General features: G+C 48.0%; 1 long non-coding RNA gene across 3 annotated transcripts; it reads left to right on the top strand.

Annotated features, from left to right (window-relative positions):
• Positions 1-3,804: 3,804 nt before the first annotated feature.
• Positions 3,805-18,104, top strand: LOC140615754 (uncharacterized). 3 transcript variants are annotated; one of them, XR_012016240.1, is made up of 3 exons: positions 3,805-3,973; positions 6,033-6,077; positions 14,912-18,104. It is a non-coding gene; the product is annotated as an uncharacterized lncRNA (long non-coding RNA). The 3 variants fall into 3 exon arrangements; XR_012016239.1 differs by having other exon boundaries at positions 6,033-6,571; positions 14,912-18,059; XR_012016241.1 differs by lacking the exon at positions 14,912-18,104 and adding an exon at positions 8,377-9,029 and having other exon boundaries at positions 6,033-6,571.
• The last annotated feature ends 409 nt before the right edge of the window (positions 18,105-18,513 follow it).

Below are 18,513 nucleotides of genomic sequence, written 5' to 3'. Positions count from 1 at the left end.
GAAAAGAAAAGAAAAGAAACCCAAAATGGAGTTGCTTGTGCTAAGCTCCATGACAGCAAGCCAAGATTTATTACCTAACCTAATTGCAGTTTCAGCTCCCCCAGTTCAACCTGGAATTACCTGGTCAGCACTACTGAGGTAATCTGTCTGATGGATCCCTGCCTGCCCCCAAAGGAAGGTGACCTTGCCTGAAACAATCAATTCTTTATTAGAATAACTTCTTTGCCCTGCCTCATTCTGCCTATGAAAGTCTGCCATTCAGGACAGCTTCTTGAGCTCCTTTCTATCTACCACATGGGATGAACTATTGAATAAAGCCAATACTATTCTTAGGATTTACTCAGTTGAATTTTGTTTTTAATACGTAAAAGTTGCCTTTTCCATGAAAATATTTGGCTACCGTTACTTGTTATCAAAGTTAGCATTACTAATAATGGTGTTAGGTGTCACCATGTACCCCCTGGGGTGTTTTTCTAGGTGGTAGAGATTGGGAGAGATACCAAACCTGACAAGGTGTTTGTTAATTGGTGAATCCAGATGAAGGATATATTCATTGTACCATTCTTCCAAAGTTTCTGTAGGTTTAAATTTTTCTTAAGTAAAAATGTGTGTATGTGGTGGAAGTAGCAGGGAGGGTTGGGGTGGGGTGAGATTCAGAGCTGTGTTGGCCATAGCTCCCCTGACCCTTGTTGTGAGCACAGGACTCTTCCCAGGTTGGCTTGAAGCTTGGTGCTCCAGGGAGTCACTGAGGAAGGCAAAAAAGACAAGAATTTGAAGACAGGAGAATCCAACCATTGCACCTAGTACTTAGGGGGAATCTTTTGTAGCATTCCCTGAGCAGGTTCCATGGGAGCAGGAGGAGAGGTCTCAGGGCAAAAGGCCACGGTGGTAAAGGGAGAGGCCAGAGGCCAGCAGATGAGCATGCCCAGTGCTCACCTGGCATTGGTTCTGCCTTCTGATTTGACAATACTCCACCTGTACACGTTCACATTATTCAAAGGAGAGTCAGGCTCCCGGCCTTCTCTTCCCTCTTCTCACACCTCCTCTTCCATCCACTGCAGCAGTGAGTGGTCTCCACCCATCACTCAACTCAACTTCTTTTACTGAATCTTTTCTGTCCTGAAACAAGCCCTCAAGTTCCATGTCACTACTTTTCCCGTTCTTCCTCAAGGCTGCACCTTCTTGGTCTCCTATTCTCACTACTCTTATTCAAAATGCTCCCCAAGTCTTGACATTTTCCAAGGATCAGACCTGGAGGTACCATCATCTCATTCCACACACTTAGACAACTCATCTTCACCCAGCCCCCTGTGTGCTGTCTAACCCCATTCAGTGTCCCAACATCCAGGCATGGGTTTTCAGCTCTCCACTGGACACCTCCCTTTATACATCCTCCAGTCACCCTCAACCCACAAAACCCCAAATTAATGAGGCTTGCTGCCCCTAACCTTTCCCATCTTTTCCTGGTTAATGGTTACTCTATCAGTTCTCCTGAAATCCAGAAGTCATCCTAACTCCTCCCCCTCACCCATTCCCTAAATCCCACCAGCCACCCAAATCTAGTTTGTTCCACCTCCTGAGTATTTCTCACAACCATCCATCCTTCCTTTCCCTGCCCCCTCCCCTAGGCCAGACTCTTACCGGTTTCCCTGTGGACTACTAAAGCAGTTTGCAAGGGTCTGCAGGCCTTCAGTATTGCTTCCTCCAAAGTAGCTTCCTGCTGCCCACACCATGGTCTTAGAATATAAACCTGACCCTGTTGCTTTGCTGTGGAGTACAAGATCCTTCTATACTTAGACTCAGGATCTGGTATTTCTTTCATTCTGGTCATAATGGTCTATTCACAGAACTCCAATGTGATGTTGTGATTTATAATAAAAAATATATATTTGGTCTTTGCCCATTCCTCACAGAATTCTTAGGCCTCTGGAATTTCCTAAGCGATAAGAGTGATTAAAGATGTCTTTTATTAAGTTAATGATGTGACTTTTGGAAAGCCTATAGGTCAACTAAGGAGAGGCTGGTCCTCAGAGGAACCAACCATGTGACTAGAGGGTTGGAACTTACAGCCTTGCTCCCAAGCTCTGGTGAGGGCAGAGGGGCTGGAGGTTGACTCAGTCACCAATGGTCAATGATTTAATCAATCGAGCCTGCCAATGATTTAATCGAAAATGCTTATTTAGTGAAACCACCATAAAAACCCCAATGGACAGGTTTTGGAGAGCTTCCAGATTGGGAACCAGGATGTACCCACATGATGCATGCCAGGTCCCAAACTCCACAGTGACTCCTTTGTTCAGGATCACCTGTGTATGTCTTCATCGGACTATTAATTCATATCTTTTAATATCCTTTCTACTAATCCAGTAATCTAAGGAGTAAATCAGTTTCCTGAATTCTGTGAGACACTCTAAAAAATTAATTGAACCCAAGGAAGGAGTCAAGGGAACCTCTGATTTATAGCCAGTTAATCAGGAGTACAAGTAAAACTCTGAACTTGCAATTAGTTTCTGAAGTGGGTGGCAGTCTTGTGGGATGGAGCCCATCACCTGTGGGATCTGATGCCGTCTCCAGGTAGGTGGTGTAAGAATTAAGTTGAATATAGGACACCCAGCTGGTGGTGGAGAGTTGCTCGGGGTGGAGAAACTCCCTGCACACGCACTGAAATTGGTGTCAGAATATTACCAACACATGCCTTGATCTCTCCTGCCTCCCGGCTCTCCCCTTGTTTCCTTCTGTGTACAGAGCTCACGGCCGCAAGGATGCCTGCCCATGCTTCCAGACTCAGCACACACATCCTGCGCTGACCGCATCCAAGCCAGCTGGACACACTCTTTGCAGTGCTCCCATAGAAACTTGGATGTAACTCCAGTACATCCTGTACTGCGCTGTTTTCGAAGAATTTGCTTGAACGTCTGTTTCCCTCTGGGCTCACTGGAAGCAGGGACGGTGTCTTACTCCCTGTCTCCAGGGCCTATCATTGTGCTTGACTTTGTAAATATTTTATTGTTTCAAGAAATCAATCTGCAGAAATCTTGGCGTCATAAAACATTTAGACCTGGAAGGCAACCCCCAGCACGCCTCGTCAAACACCCTCCTTTTCACCCAAAGAAACTGCTAACCTAAGCTGTTGGTGGCCGGCCAGAGGTGACCTAGCTCATCACTGCCTCAACCAGGATTACTTTTTCCCTCCAGTCTATAAAATCGAGTGTGTAGACAAACAAAAGAATGTGTGTTTGGCAAATCCGGGCGTGTGCACACCATACGCATGAGCATCTCACAAATGTGGAGGTCTTTGGATTTACGGGAAGTGCAGGTGACACGTCACCTTCCCTCTTTTCATCAGCATGGTGCACACACACCAGGCTGGAGCTGGTTTCCGGCTTCTGGCCTGGCCTGATTTCTTTCACACCTTCACTTCGAGCTTGTAGCTGGCTGGCGTGTGTGATGAAGTGTGTGCTCACATGTGAAATCTTCCACCGGGCTCAGAGGGCATCTTGAGGGCGGACATTCCTTTTGATCATTGTTTTACATCCCCTTGGCCTTATCAGGGTTATTAAGCCGTCTGGTATCCAGGCAACCCGAAAGCAGCTCCCTGATATTTTAACCCAAAAATGGCTTTTCAGGGAGAAGAAGAGTGCAATCCTCACCAGTTGCTACAGGCACAGGCGCTGCCTTTGAGGGAACTACCCTGCAAGCGACTGGGTGATTTTCATGTACTGCCCGGGCTTCAGGGGGAAGAAGAAGAATTCAGAATGCCAGCTATGTAAGAATAGATCCTTTTTTTCTAGCGATGAAAATAGATTTCTGTGGTCTGAACCCCCAGCTGAGTGCTTCTGCGGGGAAATCCACATTCCTCCCTCAGCCCAAATGCAGGTTAATCTTGAAGCTGCTCAGCCAAAGAGCCAGGGGCTAGAGTCCGGGGTTTCTTGGATGTTCAGAGGATGGCCCCAGCCCCTTTCCAGAGGTCAAGGTCAGTCACTGCCTTTGGCAGAGAGCCGTAGCTCTGCTACCACACCAGCTGCTTGCAAAGCCCCCCTCTGCTGCTGCAGCCTCTTTCCGTGGCTCTTTTAGAAATCTTGCTGGGGAATTCAGGTTCAGGATCCCTCAAAGGCCCCAGGTAGAGAACATCAGAAGTTAGGATTTTATGGGGTCTCCATTCATAAGACACAGGGCCACTTCCATGTGGGTGCCTGACTCCTCACATGAAAAGAAACAAAGGAAGCTGCCAAACATGTGTCTCCGTGACTCATGAAACTCATCAGAGGATCACGGGGCTCTGCCGCCCGCCAGGTCTGTACACACAAAGAAGGAAAGGAGAGGGTTGTTCTGAGCCTCTGGGGCGAGCAGGGCCTTTGATAAATAGACACGTTCTTCAGGCCTGGGAACCCTTTGCAGTGCAAATGGGAAGTGTGCAGCGCACAGCAGCCACATGGCAGGAACAGAGGTGGCCTTGTGCACCCCCACGGGTGGTGAGGAAGGTCCCCTACAAGGTTTCTCAGGCCACCACACTCCCTGGGCAGGGCTGTGGGACTCAACTGTTTCCCTAGCTTTGGTTCCTCCCAACCCCCCTCGCCCCAATATATTTTGCAGAACCTAGAAGGGCTTCACTCCATTATTTCTGGGGTCTCTAGGCTCACTTGAGCCCTCTGGGTGGCCTGCAGCCCCCTCAACCTTCTCTGCTTAGGCTCCCTTCCTGTGGTTTCTGAGGCTGTTCTCCTCAGGCTCTAACCTAGTGTCAAGGGCACATGCCCTGGCTGCAGGTATGCAGGACACTGACCCTCATTAACCTGGGAAGCTGCATTCCCACTGATGCATCGAAGCTGCAGCATGCCCTGAGCCAACTGCCTGGACGGGTCCCTCACACTCCCCTTTACTTGCCTAGCTTGTTGGCTAATTTAGGCCCTTCCACCCTTCACCTGCCTCCCTCCCAAGGCTCCGACTTGGCCCTAAGGTGTGTCAGGGTGGGGCCAAGTGGAAGTGTGGCCTGTGGATCCCGTAACAGCGTATACACTCTTCCTCCCTGGGATGCTGGGGAGCACCCGAAGATGCTCCTGGCATAGGGTAATAGCCTAGCTTCAATGCTGCTTAATCTTAGATTGGACCCAGTATTAGTAAACAGTAAACTCAACCCCAAGTAACTGTAAAACCACTGTAAAAGCAACAGTGACTTAAATCAGAGAGATATTTGTGTCTCCTACATTCTCACAGAGGCGGGAGTTGGTGAGTCTCTGGCAGTTATAGGGGCCACAAGGGACCCAGGCTACAGGCTACCCAGGCCCGTCTTGCAGCTCCGCTCTGTGTGATCAGTTCCCAAGGTCTCGTTGGGTGTCTGTGTCCCTGAGGGGTCTATATTAGGGCAGAAGGGCACAGCCCCTCTTTCTAAGGGCCCTTCCTGGAAATTGTAGCCACCATTCCAGCTTACATTCCTTATGACCACATATAGCTGAAGGGAAAGTTGGAATATGTAGTCTTTCTTTCAAGTGGACTCTGGCCAACAACAACAACAAAAAAGGGATAAGTTCTAAAAGGAGAGGAGAAAGAATAGAAGACTGCCACAGGTCTCTACTCCTCATATACATGTGTCCTAACACCCCAGAGAAAAGTGTAAGACCTTAAATGCATACCTGCTTTGGGAATCTTTAGTTATCATGGGGGTTCCTTCACAGTCTTATTTTGATGAAAACCCTTGCCACTTCCCCTCTTGCCCCCAACCAGGCTGTGTCTCTCCAAGTGTGGTCTGTAATCCACGTGCCTCAGAACACCTTGACCTGCTGGTTAAAAATGTAAATTCTTGAGGGGCACCCGGGTGGCTCAGTTGGCTAAGCATCTGACTCTTGATTTACACTCAGGTTGTGATCTCATGGGTCGTGGGATTGAGTGACATGTCAGGCTCCCCACTCAGCAGGGAGTCTGCTTGAGATTCTTTCCCTCTCCCTTTGCCCCTTCCCCTGTGTGCCCACGCATGCACGCGATCTCTCTCTCTCTCTTTAAAATAAATAAATAAGTCTTTTTTTTTTTTTTTAATGCAGATTCCTGAACACAATACCAGGCTCCTTGGATTTGAATCTCTGAGGGTGAGCCCTAGGAACCTGCAATTTGCACACACTTTCTAGGTCATTCTTATGCACACTAAAATTTCATGTCCACTATTTAGTGTATCTCACAGAAATTAGAAGAAATCTTACTACTGACCATAGAATATACCAGAACTAACACTAATTAGCAAGATGAGAGAAGGGGTCTAAGAGATGATTGGTTGTGATAACCAGTCATGCTTCTTACAAAACATCTGATCTACCTAGAGGAAATGGCCCAAGACCTTCAAAGGCTGGCTTGCTATCCTCTGGTCACCAAGTAAAAATCAGTAGTCATTGGCGGGAAAAAAGTCTTTTCCACAGTGGTGAGGCCACGGAAGAGAAGTAAGGGGAACAACATCACAGAAGCACTAACCACCTCCATGGGACCCTCTGAGAAATGAAAAAGAGGTAGAAAAATGAAGAAAAATGAAAATCCAAGCACCAAGATGTTAATGGGTCTGAGGTTTAGGAAACAAAGACTTGATATCCAGGTAAGTGGATTCCCAATGGGGACAGAGCTACCATTTGTTGTGGAGCCTGGGGGAGCATTTTTAGTGGTCACAATGACAGGGGTTTGTTACTGGTATTTAGACATCAGTGATGTTGGGCATCCTGAAATGTGAGAGACAATCTTATGCAGTGAAGAGTTTTCTTGAGTCCCTCGGCATCCTGATGTTTGTAATTTTCTGAACTTATAACTAACTTTTACATAATTTGCCAAAACATACATGAAAAAATTTTGAACTGTTTAAGTACTCAGTTTACCCTCAGACAATGTGGGTTAGGGGTACATACCTCTGTGCAGCCAAAAATCTGTGTGTTACATTTTGAATCCCCCAAAACTTAACTACTGATAGCCTACTGTTGACCGAAAGCCTTAAATAGCATACACAGTTGATTAATATATAGTTTGTAGGGCGGCCTGGGTGGCTCAGCGGTTTAGCGCCGCCTTCAGCCCAGGGTGTGATCCTGGAGACCGGGGATCGAGTCCCACATCAGGCTCCCTGCATGGAGCCTGCTTCTTCTCTGCCTCTCTCTCTGCGTCTCTCGTGAATAAATAAAATCTTTAATATATATATATGTATATATAGTTTTATGTTATATGTATTATATATGCTATATTCTTACAATAAAGTAAACTGGAGAAAAAATGTTACTAAGAAAGTCATAAGGAAGAAAAAATATATTTACAGTACTTATTACATTATTTACTGTATTTATGAAAAAATCTGTATATATGTAAACCCACGCAGTTCAAACCCAGGTTGTCCAAGAGTCACCTGTGGGCTGAAATTTTCAGAAATGAAATCATCAAGAAGTTTTTTCCAGAACTCTACCAAGGGTCGGTCATAATTTTAGAAATACATGCCAATCCCAGCAGCTCCATTCATAGTATCTGACTTGCCACTGGAGAAAGTCAATCTGCGTCTGCTGTCACATTCGCAGGATTTTATGTAGATGTTCCAGCTTGTGAGTCCCTTGTTAGGTCTCCTAGGGGAGACATGACTGAACATTTACATCTTTTTTAAGTATAATCTTTTGTTATAAATTACTTGCCTTTTAGTTTTTCTTCAGAGTTATATTGGATTTTTTTTTAATTCTGTGAATTTAATTTCAGGAGAATAAAAGAAAGTTACCAAATATTTGTCCTAAAAGGGGCTGCAGGGGGTGATGGGAAGACCCTGGCCTACGCTGACCGGGGCATGTCCTCAGTGCTAGTGAGGGCTTCCCGTCTCTGTGGGCTTCCTGCAGGGCTCCATCTCGTCCCATTTACAGGGACTTGTGCCAACCAGCTGGCTGCTTTCAGTTGACTGTAGGCTTTTGGCACAAATCCAACTCTTGAAACTTCCCCCAGTAGCCTAGACTATGTGGTTTCCCTTGTTGTGGACACAGACTCTCTCAGGAGGGTCCTTGACAATTTGACACAGTCATTTTGTTACCAGGGACATCCTGTCACACTTGCTTTATTCTTGTTTTGGCCCAAAGACATTTCGCTATGGACAGAAACCATCAAGTTTTCAAGTATTTTTATTATCAAGTAACACATGAGGCAGACCTTCTGGACCCATGCCCGGGCCACACTGATTCTCACTGCATGCAAATCCCCCCACCCTCCTGGACACAGGGTGCTTCAGGCTCTGGGGTGGCTAAAGGTCAGGAACATCTGCTGTGCCAATTTATTGTAATAAAAATATCTATTTTTACACATTCTTGTGGGTCTTCCTGTATAGAATAGCCACTCCAAATGACCTAATTAAAATGCCTTTCTTGGAATTCCATTTCACCCCAAACCCAGAGGAAACAGGGATAAGAAATGGAGCACATCGATAAGGACCATCTTGGCCGACCCCAGATGAGCAGAACGTGCCCGGAAGTCTCGACAGAGGCTCTTCTGGCCTGTCTCTGACTCTTCCTTTGCCTTTGGAGGATGGTGAAGACCAAGGGGTGCTGGATGAGACGCGGCAGCTCAGTGGTTCCTTCTGGGCTGCATGTTGGAATTGCCTACAAAAGTACGGATTCCTGGGTCCCACTATAAAGATTCTGATTCCATTGGTCTGTGGTGCAACGTGAGCACTCGTGTTCTTTAAACCTCCCTAGGTGATTTGGGAGCACAGGCTCGGTCAGGACCCTCTGCCACAGCTGCGCTCGCCAGCTCTTTCCAGCAAGCCTTTATTCGGGCATCTCCCATTTCTTCTAGCTCCGGGGAGAAGGCTCGGGTGATTAATTGCCAAGCAAAACCATTCATTACCCCTTAATAAGATGAATTTGTGTCCCCAACAATAAGTCATCCTGTCTCTGCCCTTCCTTCTTCTGCTCCTGAAAAATCTCCATGTGTCCTCCCTTTATTTTCTCCAAACTGATATTCTGCTAAGTCCCCATTTTTTGAAAGGCATCCTGGCCATCACAAGGTGAATGGGGTGGGTTGTGGGGAGGGCGAGAGAGGGAGTGCTGTTGGGGAAAAAAACTAATGGTCACAACATCAAATTTAACCCGAGGGGATTTTTGCAGAACTGAAGGCCACTGGTCCAGGTCCTGACTCTGGGCAGGTCAGCCAGCCCTCCAGGGCCAGGAACAGAGGGTACACATTTGTGTTTGTAACGTCTGGGGAAGGCACTGCTTCAACCCTTAAGAAATTGCCATTTTTGATGGGGCAACTCAAGTGCCTTTCCTTTAGGATATACATCAGATCACCCAGCTATAGACTAAAGTCTCTCCCCCTTTGTTTTGTGTTCATTGTCAATTAAAAACCATTATAGCACCTGTTATGGAGTGGATTATGTCCCCTTCCAAAATAGATATGTTCAAGTCCTAATCCTCTACTTCTGAATGTGACCTTATTGGGAAATAGGATCATTACAAATGTAATTAGTTCAATTAAGATATGGTCACAGGAGTAATCTGATATGACTGTGTCCTTATTAAGAATATGGCCATGGGATTTGGCATCCAGCAGCCCTGGGTTCCACTCCCTCTTACGACTGGCTATGTGACTTGGGTAAATAATTAAACAGCTCTAAGGCTCAGTTTTCTCATCTGTATTATGGGGATACTAATACCCTATTTCATAGAGCTGTTATGAAACTTGAAACAGATCACATCTAAGAAGTACTTATCTAGGGCCCAGCACCTTCGAGCACCTGCAAAGCACAGGAGCAAGCAACAGAGGGGGCCTTGAGTGGGGAATCAGGTGTGCCGACACTTACCTGTGCAGATGCATTCTGGCTGAGGCCCAGGCTCTGTGTGGCAGGCTGTCTGTCTGGATAATGGAAGGCAGAGGCCAGGCCAAGTCCCTGCCTCCATGGGACGTTGTCAGGGTGAAAGAGATGATGTGTGGGAGCCCTTGGAGTGAGCCACCACGTTAGCATCAAATTGCCATCATTATCTTTCCAACTATTCATCACTGACGGTTTCAGAGTTTCAGTAAGATGTTTGCAGCGCGATGCACGGTGCTGTGTGCTGGGCCTCAGTTCATACCCCAGGCATCTGGCTGTCACGCAGCAACAGGAAACCCATTCACTTGGGTCTTACTGCTTAATTATTGCAAACTGGCATGGCTTCAGGTACCTTGAGAGCCCTTGGACATGCACCATACGTTCTGGGCAAGAAGGCTCTCCTGGCACGGGATTGCTGCCTGTCACTCCTACAGCTCCGTTCTGCTAAGTGGTGGATCCTCTCCAAACTCTCCGGTCCAAATGCACAGGAAGCAAAACCCTGCCACTCAAAGGTGCCAGTGCCACACTCACCCGGGACCAGCTCTTCAGCCACAAGCCCAGTGCTTGTCACTGGTGGCAATTTCCAGCCTGGCAGTGGAAAGACTTGAGGGGGTGGAGAGCCCCGCAGTGGTTTCGTGTTTCACCTATCAGTGGGACTCATACAAAATATGTAGAACCCAGCAGCCCTTAACTCCCCAGACCCGTGTGAAGAGCTATGTCACTGCCTCTCTCAGTTGTCCCTTGACTGTAGTAGGTACAAAGCAAAGAAAAGCTTGACCAGAACCTACATTGCCCATTCATTCATTCATTCATTCGATCAGTCAACCTGTATTTGCTGAGCTCTGGTAAAACAGAAGTGATCAAGAACAGGAGGCTTCTAGAAGCTTGGTCAGGAAACAGCAAGCTCTTGGATGAAGAGTCCACCCCCAAGGTCAGCCTGTGCACAAAGAGGAGCCTTTGCTGGAGCATCCTCGGGAGGTGCAGCAGGGAGCAGCTCTGACAGCAGCCTCTTCACAACACTTGTTTCGACAAATATTTATCAAGCCTCTGTGATGGGCTGGGCACCATTCGGGAGAGCTTGAGCCTCAGTGACAAATTTTAAAGAGCTCAGCCCTCACCAAACTTATATTGAAACCCCAGGAAATCTGCAATCTGCAACCTGAATATCTTCTGATCCTTCTTGACCAGGGAATATTCTAGTGCGCCTGGGGTTCTGTGAGACCCAGCTTCTTTTGCCTCACAAATTGGCTGTGGGACAAACCGCTCCATCTTCCTGGTTCCTGCAGACACTGCTTCCCTCATCTACCAGCAGCATGGGGTTGGTCAGAGGTGGAAGAAGGAAGTGTCAAAAGCTGTAGTGAAACTACCCGGGTGAGGGAGACGAGTGGTGGTGGGGAGGGTTATTTTCAAATACCTGATGCCAAAGAGTCTTGGCCCCAATTCTCTCATAAGGAGCTAGGAAGATATCTTGGCTTCTCAAACTCCCAACATAGCAAAAAAGGCAAACACGATAGGCTCTTTCCTTCATAGAGCCTGATCACTTAAGCCAAAGCCCACAGATCACCTTCAGCTCTTTCTCCTGAAGAGCTACTGTCTAGTGTGGATGAAGCAGGCCGATGGCAAAGGAGGACCAGCATGGGCTTGTGGCAAAAAACACCCTAGTCCTGGAGAGACTGGAGGAAATGCTGATGGCCTGACACCAGGGCCACTAACAAGGTCCTCCCTGGGAAGGCGACATGACAGTGGCAGGCAGAGACCCAGGAAGATGGGGACAGGGCCCCATCAGGAGACCTTGCTGGCCTGTCCAGGTTGGCGTTGCCCATCCCAGTGCTGAGAATGGGGGCACATTCTGGAGGCCATGATCTCTGGGTATGACCAAAGGAATTTCTGTTCTCTTCCCCAGAAACAGAAATGAAATAGTAGGCAAAATGAAATTTCAGGTAAATCAGGAATCACAGATGAACAATCTAGTTCAAAGTGTCTTCACCTTGGCACTCTGGACATTTCGGGCCAGATAATTAATTTCATGCTGTGGGGAGCTACTCTGCACATTGTGGACTGTTTAGCAGCATCCCTGGCCTCTACCCCCTACACGACGGTAGCCCACCCCAGCTTTGGCAACTGAAATGTCTCTAGAGAATGCCAAGCATCCCATGGGGGGCAAAATCACTCCTGGCTGAGAACTGCAGATCCAGCTGCGTCCTGGAGCAATCTTCCCCCACGTCCACTTGGCCAACTCATAGGTCAGCCACCTCTTCCCGCCTTGCAAAGAACTTTCTGGGTTTTAGCACAGCAGCTCACACTTTACCTCAGGCTCTGACAAACGGGGACAGTTGGCCAGTGTGCCTGCTCCTCCCCTTTCTCCCAGAGGGGGCCTGCCCTGCTCAAGCCACAGATGCTGCAGCCTGTACCACCTCTCCCCAGTCCCCCAGTTCTGCTCTTCATTCCGTTCCCTTTGTTCCAGAGCACTTCCCACCCTCTAGCCCACCACATAACAATAGTGTGTTGTTCATTGCCTGTCCCTCCCCTTGTGTCCTCCCCACCACCATGACCATAAGCTATTTCAGGGTGAGATCTTTGCTTTTTTTACTGGTATGGCCCAAGTGCCTGTAACAGTGCCTGGCACATGGTAGATGCTCAGTAAATATTGTTGCCCGAGGATCAGGAATCTAAAAACTTTAGGAGCATCTGTGACCTCTGCAATTTCTCCTCTGCTAGTCATTTTCACTTTCTTTGCATGGTGAATGGCAGTACTTGGCAAGAAAACCTTTCATATGAACAGGGCCTGGGGTTATGTGCTTGGAGACAGCCAAGACTATGTTTCTCTGCTGGAGGGAACGAGAGGAGGGTAGGGAGCCTTCATTGGAGAGGCCAAGGGCCCCATTGCCCCTGCCAGAGCCCACCTCCCTGCATCCCGGGCAGGATTCAAATTCTAAAGCCTAGCAGCATGCCTGGCACATAGCAGAATCTCAACAAATATTTCCTAACTTGAGCGTTTACACAGAGATACAGCGTCGTGGCTAAGAGTTTGAGCTTTGGGGTCAGGCAGTATTGGGTTCCAATCCTGACATTGCCACAGGATCTTGGTCACATCCCTCCCCCTCTCCAGGCCCGCATGTCCCTATCTGTTAGATCAAGATAAAAATGATACCTTGTGAGTATCACTGCTTCGCTGTCATGAAGATTATGAATGTAAGTCCCTCAGCCTAGGGCCTGGTACAAAATACTCTGTAAATGGAAGCTGATCTGGGATTTCTTCCCAGGAGAGTAACAAGAGGTATTGAATTTTTGTACCTGCTTCCACATAGCAAATCACCTAACTTAGCGGCTGCAAAACAGCAGTGATCATTTATTTCCAGCTGTCACAGTTTCTGTGGGTGAGAAACTCAGGAGTGACTTGGCTCTGGGGTCTGGCTGTCGCATGAGGTCACAGTCAGATACTGGCCAGGGATGTGGTCTTCTTAGAAGCCTCCCCTCAGACTGGAGGCTCCTGTTCCAAGGTGGTTCAGCTGTGGCTGATGAGCTGGTGCTGGCTGTTAGTGAGACTTCAGTTCTCAGTGTGGAACTTGCCACCTGGCTCCCCGAGCAGCCACAAGACACATTGGTGGTTCTCCTCAGAGTGACTAATCCAAGAGAACAAGGTGGAAGCCTCAACACCCTTTAGGCCTAGCCTTGGAAGTCACATATCATCAGCTCTGCCAGGCTGTTGGTCTCACAGAGCAGCCCGGGCTCAGTGTGGAAAGACTCCATACAAGGTGCGAATACCAGGTGGCAAGGATCATTGGAGGCCATCTTGGAGGCTGGCTCCCACAGATACCACATGATATTTTATCTCAAAATTGGGAGTTGCTTCATCCACACCTTGATGATCATGTTGCATTTCTACCTCTACTTGCTTATCTGCAAAAATGAAGTCCGTTGCTGAGCACCATGTAATGAGTTGATTTAAGTGCCTGTTTCTAGGGTAGTTTGCTTAAGTGTAAAGACTTCGGCTTCTTCTTCATGATGCCTCAACAAATGTTAGATGAATAGACTGAAAGAATAAGTGTTGTCTGGAAAGGAAAGTTTTCCAGTTTCTACTTTGTCTCTGAGTTCTCATGAGCTGAAGCCCAGGCAGATTCAGAACCTCAAGAGTCGACACACAGCTCAACACAGGGCAGAAGTCTGGAGCTGGGTGGCCATGGATGCACCCCACCCTGAAGGTGTCTGCAGCCAACCAGGAAGGGGCCACCAAGGCACAGTGAGACCTCTGCACCCATCCTGCCCTAATCACCCCCATTGCCAAGCCTGCTTAGACAAGGACAGCATGATGATAAGTCATATCTTTCCTTTTTCATTATTAGGATTAAATCCAGGTATTAGGATGGTGGATGATTTTTACTTTTCTTTTTGGGCTTTGCTGTATTTTTCAGATTTACCACAATGAACATACATTTGTTTAGAAATGAGGGAAAAGGGGAAAAATATAAACCTTACTCAGTTTGTAATTGTCACTGTGGCTGGTCCAAACGGGTCCTATTCTTCTGGAGGATGGGCTGAGGACACACAGAGGTGCACCTGACGGTCACCTCCCTCCCAGTTCCTCCCAGTTTGTTGAGGGACTCGGTGAGTCACTTGTGAAATGGGATGTAAACTTCTGGAGTTTTATATGGAGTTGTTTATAAGGATTAATGAGACATCCTGGACAGATGGTTGAGATCTAGGGAGGGGAAAAAAGTCACTGAAAGGCCAGATGGCCAATGACAAAGAGGCAGAGAATGAGCCTGTTATCAGGATACCACTGACCGACCCCCAAAACTGAGTTGATACCTGTATTGCCTGAATAATTATGCCCGTTTTCTTTAATGGATTATGCCAGAGGGCACCTGACTTTGAGGCTTGTATTTAATTATTATGATCACTATTACTGTAATTAGTAATATCTGATGGATTCTGGACTTCACTCTTTGCTACTGTGTAACACCAAAGTTCCCGGCAGCTAGCTGGTAGAGGATAGAAATTCTAATTTTCCATGAGAGATCATTGTCAAATGCATCAATGCCATTGAAATCCTGAGATTCACCAGGCCTGACTGCAATAAACATTTTTCCCCCATTTCTTTTCCTGTTCCCTCTCCAGAAACAGCTTCTCAGTGCAAATTGTCATGACAACCTGAAGAGAGGACACACTGCCGCAAGCCGCACAGGGGGACAGAGAGTCCATGCGTCATGATGAAAGGGAGCTGGCTAGTCTGCCTCCACTTTGCCGAGAGCTCAGCAATATAAAACCACAGTGCATTTTGAAGGTCACACTTGGTCTTATAAATGGAAAGCGGGTTTAGGGGCTTCGCCGTGCAGATGCTTCTCGGCCTGCAGTGAGGTCTGGAGGATGAACAGACTGTACGGCTCAGAGTCTGCGTGGGGCTGTTATTACCTGCCAGCTCCCCCCAACCCGCCCAGTGGGTTGATGGTTTAATTGTGCTTGACCACTGAGGTAAGCTTTGTGCAAAGAGATAGGGAAGCAGCTCCCCTTTGATTGTTCCTACCCAGAGCCATTGGAGAAAGCAGGTTGTTTACCACAGAAGAGCTGTGAAGAGCTCCTCCGAAAGCCTTGTGGGCTATTTTTGGGTAGCGAATTTCTGCATGGCATGGAACAGAGAGTGCCAGCCCAGAGCAAGGAGATGGAGCACCAGCCCCAAATCTTCTCTCTCCAATTGTTTGGGCAATCCACTTGACCTCTAGAATTCTCTGTCACTGTCTGTAAAAGAAGTCAGAAGGCCCGTTAGATGCTCTCCAGAGGTCCCTGGGATCCGTAGATTCCTGATCCCAGTGAACTGGCTCACACAGTGGAAAGAACAGGGCCTCTGTTGTCAGGACGACCCGGGGCTGAATCTCGGATTGCCACCCACACCCCTGTGGGACCTTAAGCAGATTAGTTACAGAAACTTCTCTCAAATGCAAATCTCCTCACAATCCCAGTTTCCGAGGCTATGAACCTGATGGTCACTTTCCCTCGCTGCACCCCCACCCCACCCCAAATCCATCAGCAGGTGCCCCTGGCTCTTCCCCAAACATCCTTCCAGTCTGCCCACTTCCCTGAGTCTCCCCCATTGCCACTGTGGGCCAGGCATGTGCATCCCTGCCTGGAGGTCCACACCAGCCCCCCAGCCTGCCCTCTCTTCTCCATATAACAGAGTGAGTCTTGAAAGCGCACAGCTCCCGCTCGTCTGCTTCAGTGGGCAGGATTGTGTTTACCACTCAGCAGGCACTGTTCTAATGCTTTACCAACTTTAACTCATACAATCCCCACAAGCAACTCTGTGAGGTAAGATAGCTACACCAGAGACATATAGACAAATGTGGAGATACCATACTATCCCTATTGTACAGAGGAAATTGAGGTCAAGAGAGATTAAGGTTCATGCCCCAAATCACAGAGGAGGAAGGGACAAAGCCTGGATTTGGACCTAGGCAGTCTGACCCCGATTCCACACACTTAGCCCCATGCTGGATCATTCCAGATCCTACACCCACTCCTGCAAGATCCTCACTCATCTCAGCTCTCCTGCACCCCCTTGTCCACATGTTCCGCTCACCCAGGCCTTCTGAAAACAGGCTGAGCACATGCTGACCCCAGGGCCTTTGTGCATGCTGTCCCTCTGCCCCAGTTCTCCTCCCACCCACTTCCTGGCTGAGTTCTCTCCCTCTCCTTCCTCTGTCTGAACACTACCTCCTCTTAGAGGACCTGGCCACTGGTGTAGGGAAAGGCCCAGCTGTAAGGAGAGGGTCTTGTCAGTTGCCTGATGTGATCTGCTTCCCCCTGGTTAGTCTGTGAGATCCATGAGCATGTGCTCATGTCTGTTTCCTTCATCACAATTCACACTGGCACAGTGGGATGCCAGCACATGGTGTGGTGGGATGGACAGAAGATGGATAGGCATCTATGCAGCCACAGTAGGAGTTCAGTATGCAGGCCAGATGAGAGCTCAATGACCCATGTCTACCCCAGGGTGGTGGTGCCTGTTAGCCTGGAGAGTGCATGGGTGCTAGCAAGCCATGAGGACCACCCGGCATAAAGCAGCAGTCAGGAAAAGAACAGGAAGCAGACTTGGGCACTCCTGGCCAGGTGGTGACTGGCCAGACCTGGGGAGTGAGGGAGGCTGGAGTGTCCCAGATGATGCCCTCGTTTCAAGCTTGTTCACTGGATAAAAATGAAGAGAGGACACGCTCCTGCTCCACAAAGGGTAATGTCTGGGTAAAGGAAGCACGGTACCAGGCTACTGATAATAAGTATCATTAAAGATCAAAAAAGGGAACGGGGACAAAATTATTGGAACTAGTAAGAGGCTGAGATTGTTTCTGCTTGGGGTGACCAGAGCAGTGCCATGCATGAGCTGGCTGCGTGAACAGGTACCAAAACAGTGAGTGAAGGACAAATGAAAATTGTCTCTCCTTCCTAAAAACAATTAGATTTTTCTTAACACAGTTTGACTGCAGGAATCCCAAAGCTAAAATAGTGACATCTGGCTGAGAGTTGCTGGTGAGTTCAGGGGATCACCCCCAAGGGTGAAGTGAAGAACTGCAGGGGGAGGGGCTCAGGGGTAGAAAGAGCAAACATGAGTCTGGGAATGATGTGGGCCACCCTGCCCGGAGTATAGAGGCTTGCTTTGGAGCCCACCACCTTCTCCCCATGAAAGGCAAGGAACATTCTGGATAGGAGCTTGTAGGCACTTTGCCATGAGGGCCAGTAGTTCAGAGAAAGGGAACTTCCTAGACTTTCATCCTAGCCCACAGGTAAAATGGGCTAAAACTAGCAGGTCCATACATCCCCAGGGGGCCTCATCATCACCCATCTTGTCTGTATGGAGGACCATCCATTCCATGCTCTGGGCTCAGTGTCAACACACACTGTCTAGTTGATAATACTATCTCTATGGTGCAAGAGAAACCCTCCAGCCTAGCCTCCAGAAACCCCACGTGTGGCTCTACAGAACCCCCAGTACCTTGGACATGTAGCTATCCTCTCTGGGATGAGTTTTCATCTTTTAAGCATGAAGGTTAGATTAGAATGGCACTCTTTAAAGAGTTTGTTGTTGTTGTTGTTGTTGTTGTTGATATTGCTGTTGTTTAATGATGGGAGCCCTTATTTAAATTAAAAAATAAAAGAACAAATATTTTAAAAGCATAAATCTTAAGTGAACTTTGATATCAAGAGCAGATAACAGTGAAACACCTCTGCTAAAATAAGGATAGGCCGGCCTGAGCTCACCTACTGACTCACTCACCCCCAACCTCCCACACCCCCACTGAGCCAAAGAATGAACAGGGCTCCAAAGAGCCCCACTGAAACCTCTGCCCAAGATGCTCACTAGGAACATCCTGTAGCTCCAGGTGATTTCCTTTTTTTTTTTTTTCCCCTGGTGACTTCCCTTGAGCAGAGTTCTTAGGGCTCCAGGTTTCCCCTGGACTCTCTGGAGACATGTCTTCAAAGCTCACACAGCAAGATGTCTGAGGTAGGGCAAGACTGGAGACTTCTGGGAGACGTCCATGGTCCCTACAGGGCTAGTAATGCCACCTTCACAACCATGCAGTCCTCCCGGAGGCCACAGAACCCAGGCCATGTACAGGCAACTGTCACCAAGCATTAACAGTTGTAGAGGAGTTGATACTTTAGAGCCCCAACCAAATGGTGTGAGAAGTCGTCCCTGCAGATGCAGGGCACTCTGAGCTGCTTAAATCCGG

The sequence above is a fragment of the Canis lupus genome, chromosome 24 (assembly GCF_048164855.1).
Source record: "Canis lupus baileyi chromosome 24, mCanLup2.hap1, whole genome shotgun sequence".
Lineage (NCBI taxonomy): Eukaryota > Metazoa > Chordata > Mammalia > Carnivora > Canidae > Canis > Canis lupus.
This window is presented reverse-complemented; position numbering and strand designations above follow the sequence as displayed.